Genomic DNA, 6000 nt, shown 5'->3' on the forward strand with positions numbered 1-6000 from the left:
AGCTTCCCTCTGTAGCTCAGATCCTCCAACCCTGGCAACATCCTTGTCAATCTTTTCTGAACCATTTCAAGTTTCACAACATCTTTCTAATAGGAAGGAGACCAGAATTGCATGCAATATTCCAACAGTGGCCTAACCAATGTCCTGTACAGCTGCAACATGACCTCCCAACTCCTGTACTCAATACTCTGACCAATAAAGGAAAGCATACCAAACGCCTTCTTCACTATCCTATCTACCTGGGACTCCACTTTCAAGGAGCTATGAACCTGCAATCCAAGGTCTCTTTGTTCAGCAACATTCCCTAGAACCTTACCATTAAGTGTATCAGAAGACAATGCAGCTTTTAAGCAAAACCGGCCAGGGCATAGTAGGCTATAGGTCTTCAGGTAACTGGGAATAATGTACATTGGTGTTTTCTGGCTGGTGTAGATGCATTGGGCTGAAGGGCCTATTTATAAGCTGTATGACTATCACTTTAATTGTTGAAAACAAAGAATGTAGTCTCACTATTTTCACAGCTTGTGAGCATCAAGTGCTGAGGAATGCAATTTCCAAGGTCTCACAGCACACCGGCTTGAAGCTGTCAAATGGTTCAGAACCCTGTTTCTCTCTTTGTAACATACCTGTTAGTGTTCCTGCACCACAAGAATCCCTGGGGTTTATCACCATATTCTGAATAGAAATTACACATAGGCAACAGAATGCTGGCCTTGCTAACTAAACTCACCTCACAACAAGAACTGAAATGAATGAGCAGAATTGAAATTATCCATTCGACCCAATCTGATTTCTAAAGCAGTTTCAAGGCAGGCTTTCACTGTGCCCTATGCTCCTGACCTTTCTCCAATACCATGAAACCTCCCTGAGTGCTTTTAAGTGCTGTTTAAAAGTCACATATGGAAACCTGCGCCCAATAATCTGAAAGGAAATGTCTCCATGTTCATGAGAATCATCTCATAATTTTTTCAGCATCTAAATTCAACAGAAATGCAGAAACTACCATCAAGAGAAGTCACCAATACAGCTCCATCATGCGATAAGATCGTGGATGACCTGATTGTAACATCAATCACACATTCCTCCTTTGCCCTTACAATGTTAGTGCATCATTGTTAGTCAAGAATCGGACTGTGTCTGCCTTAGGAATATTCAATGTTTTATCCTCCATTGCTACCTGGGAAGAGAGTTTACAAATACTCGAAACTTTGAGAGGATCAAAACATCCAACATCTTCTTAACTGAGATAGCTTTCATAGTCCATCCACTCCTGATAAATCTCTCACACAAGCTGATATATTGTTTCAGAATTCAACTTGAAAAGAATACTTGGAAAATTCTGGGGTCACCAAGATCTCATGTTGTTCGCCTAAACTCCAGCAGATCCAGAGTCAGTCAGTTCAAGATTTCCACCTGAAATAAATGTTCCGCACAGGAGTCAGTTCAGTGAATCTTCTCTAGACTGATTTGCATGTCAGTATGACCATTGTTCTCTTGATGTGGTCTTGCCACTACTCTGCAAAACAGTAGAAAATCTTCCCTAATTTTGAATGTATTCTGTTTCAGAAAATGTCTACATTTATCTTACCTCCCTCACAACTTTATGCACACATAAAGTTTTTAAAAGGAGGCATGGGATACAGGGAAATCTGTCAGTCTGGATGGAGAATTGGCTCGGCCACAGAAGACAGAATGTGGTAGTAGATGGCAAGTATTCAGCGTGGAGTTCGGTGACCAGTGGTGCTCTGCAGGGATCTGTTCTGGGACCTCTGCTGTTTGTGATTTTTATAAATGACTTGGATGAGGAAGTGGAAGGATGGGTGAGTAAGTGCCGATAACACAAAGATTGGTGGAATTGTGGATAATGTGGAGGGCAGTTGGATGTTGCAACAGGACATTGACAAAAATGTAGAGCTTGGCTGAGAAGTGGCAGATGGAGTTCAACCTGTGAAATGATTCATTTTGGAAAGTCGAATTTGAATGCAGAATACAGGGTTAAAGGCAGGATTCTTGGCAATGTGGAGGAACAGAGGGATCTTGGGATCCACGTCCATAGATCCCTCAAACTTGCCTCCCAAGTTGATTGGGTTGTTAACAAGGCTTATGGTATGTTGGCTTTCATTAGCAGGGGAATTGAGTTTAGAAGCCGTGAGGTTATGCTGCAGCTCTGTAGAGCCCTGGTTAGACCACACTTGGAATATTGTGTTCAGTTCTGGTCACCTCATTATCGAAAACATGTGGAAACGTTAGGGAGGGTGGACTGTATGCTGTAGTGGACTGTATGCTGGATGGGAGGGCATGTCTTATGAAGAAAGGTTGAGGGAGCGAGGGGTTTTCTCATTGGAGAAAGTGAAGACTGCAGATGCTGGAGATCATAGTCGAAAAGCGTGGTGCTGGAAAAGCACAGCTGGTTAGGCAGCATGCGAGGAGCAGGAAAATCGACGATTCAGGTGTAAGCCTGATGAAGGGCATATGCCTGAAATGACGATTCTCTTGCTCTTTGAATGCTGCCTGATAGGCTGTGCTTTTCCAGCACCATGCTCTTCGATACTTTACTCATTGGAGCGAAGAAGGATGAGAGGTGACTTGATGATGCAAGATGATGAGAGGCATAGTTGAATAGATAGCCAGAAATTTTTTCCCAGGGCAGAAATGGATATCACAAGGAGGTATAACTTTAATGCGGTTGGAGGAAGGTTTAGCCGAGATGTCAGAGGTCAGTTCTTGATACAGAGAGTGGTGGGTTCATGGAACGCATGGCCAGCAGTAGTAGCAGAGACAGATATATTAGGGGCATCGAAGTGATTATTGAATAAGCACATGGATGATATTAAATGGAGGGTATGTCGGTTAGGTTGATGTAAGATACACAAGGACTGACGTTCTCTATGAGCTACACAGAGACTGCTGTTCTCTATAAGATACACAGGAACTGCTGTTCTCTCTCATATACACAGAGACTGCTGTTCTCTATAAGATACACAGGAACTGCTGTTCGCTCTCAGATACACAGGCCCTGCTGTTCTCCCTCAGATTCACGGACACTCTTGTTCTCCCTCTGATACACAGACACTGCTGTTCTCTCTCAGATACACAGCCACTGCTGTTCTCTCTCAGATACACAGCCACTGCTGTTCTCTCTCAGATACACAGCCACTGCTGTTCTATCTCAGATACACAGGCAATGCAGTTCTCCCTCAGATACACAGACACTACTGTTCTCTCTCAGATACACAGGCACTGCTGTTCTCTCTCAGATAACAGGCACTGCTGTTCTCCCTCAGATACACAGCCACTGCTGTTCTCTCTCAGATACACTGCCACTGCTGTTCTATCTCAGATATTAGACACTCCTGTTCTCTTGCATACACACATGACAGCGTTCATGTGGCTCACCACTTAACGGGACATTCTTCCAACATAATATGCCAGATATAACAATCAGATTGATGCCAGTAAATGTCATGTATTTGGATTTCCAGAAATCATTCCATAAAGTGATTGCCGCAGTAAGAGATTGCCGCACAAGATAGTAAATCATAGCATTGGGCTAATTAAACAGAATTCAGTTTAATTTACTCTTGAAAGTGAGGCCAACATTTATTACTCTGTCCAGCTGCCCTCGAGAAACAACACACTGAACTGAGAGAACAGATAGAGAAACAAAACACTGAACTGAGAGTACAGATAGAGAAACAACACACTGAACTGAGAGTACAGTTAGGGAAACAACACACTGACTGAGAGTACAGTTAGAGAAACAACACACTGAACTGAGAGTACAGATAGAGAAACAACAACCTGAACTGCGAGTACAGATCAAGAAACAACACAATTAACTGGTAGTACCGGTGCAGAAACAACACACTGAACTTTGAATATAGAAACAAAAGAAACACACTGAACTCATGAACTGCAAGTACAACACAGTGAACTGTGAGTACAGATAGACTAATAATGCACTGAACTTCATGTACAGATAGACAAACAAAACACTGAATTGAGAGGGCAGATAGAGAAACAACACATTGAACAGCGTGTACAGATCAGAAAAAACAAACTGATCTGAGAGTACAGATAGAGAAACAAAATACTGATCTTGGAGTACAGGTAGAGAAACAACACACTGAACTGAGAGTACTGCTAGAGAAACAATGCACTGAACTGAGGGCACAGATAGAAATAAAACTGAAATTTGTGTTACGACACAGAAGCAAAACACTGAAATGTGATTACAGATAGAGAAACGACAAACTGAACTGAGAGTGTAGATAGAGGAACAACACACTGAATGGAGAATGCAGATGGAGAAACAAAACACTGAACAGAGAGGGCAGTTAGAGAAAAAAGCACTGAACAGAGAAGGTAGATATAGAAACAACACACTGAACTGTGAGTACAGCTAGATAAACAAGACACTGAACTGCAAGTACTGATAGAGAAGCAACACACTGAACTGGGAGTACAGATGGAAACACAACACACTGAACTTTGAGTCGAGAAAAGAAAAAACACAGAACTGAGATCGCAGTTAGAGAAACAACTCCTGAACTGAGAGTACAGACAGAGAAATAAAATACTGAACTAAGATTAGAGATAGAGAAACAAAACTCTGAACTGAGATTAGAAATAGAGAAACAAAACACTGAACTGCGAGAACAGAAAGAGAACAAGACACTGAGCTGAGAGTGCAGTTTGAGGAAGAATACACTGAACTGCGAGTACAGATAGAGAAACAAATCATTGAACTGAGAGGACAGATAGAGAAACAACACACTGAACTGAGAGTACAGATAGAGAAACAAATCATTGAACTGAGAGGACAGATAGAGAAACAACACACTGAACTGAGAGTACAGATACAAAAACAACACAGTGAACTGAGTGTACAGATAGAGAAACAACACACTGAACTAAGAATGCATTTAGAGAAACAACCCACTGAACTGCGAGTACAGAAAACAAGACACTGAACTGGGAGTGCAGATCAAGTAAGAACACACTGAACCGCGAGTACAGCTAGAAAAAGAAAACACTGAACTGCAAATACAGATAGAGAAACAAAACACTGAACTGAGAGGACAGATACAGAAGCAATACACTGAACTGCGAGTACAGATTGAGAAAGAATACACTGAACTATGAGTAGAGATAGAGAAACAACACACTGATCTGAGAGTACAGATAAGCAACAACACGCTGAACTGAGTGCACAGATAGAGAAAGAAAACATGGAACTGACAGTACAGACAGAGAAACAACACACTGAAATGGGAGTACAGACAGTGGATCTAAACACTGAACTGAGAGGGCAGAGAGAGAAACAAAACACTGACCTGCAAGTACAGATAGAAAAACAACACACTGAAGTGCAAGAACAGATGAGAAACAACACACTAAACTGCGAGCACAGATACAGAAACAACACAGTGAAATGTGAGTACAGGTAGAGAAACAACACACTCAACAGTGAAGACAGCTACAGAAACAACACAGAGAAATTAGGGTACAGATGGAAAAAACAAGAGTTTGAACTGCGAATATAGACAGAGACAGAGACTTAACTGCGAGCACAGATAGAGAAACAACACACTGAATTGCAAGAACAGATCGAGAAACACCTCTCTGAATTGCGAGAACAGATAAAGAAAAAACACACTGAACTGAGAGTCTAGATAGAGAAACAACACACTGGACTGCGAGTAGAGTTAGAGAAACAACACACTGAACTGAGAGTACAGATAGAGAAACAACACACTGGACTGCGAGAACAGATAGAGAAACAACAAACTAACCTGAGTGTACACATAGAGAAACAACACATTCAATTGCAATAACAAATAGAGAAATAACACAGTGAACTGTGAGTACAGATAGAGAACCAACACACTCAACAGTGAAGACAGCTATAGAAACAACACAGAGAAATGAGGGTACAGATGGAGAAACAACATTCTGAACTGCGAATATAGATAGACAGTATACTGAACTGTGAGTACA

The sequence above is a fragment of the Chiloscyllium punctatum genome, chromosome 7 (genome assembly GCF_047496795.1).
Source record: "Chiloscyllium punctatum isolate Juve2018m chromosome 7, sChiPun1.3, whole genome shotgun sequence".
Lineage (NCBI taxonomy): Eukaryota > Metazoa > Chordata > Chondrichthyes > Orectolobiformes > Hemiscylliidae > Chiloscyllium > Chiloscyllium punctatum.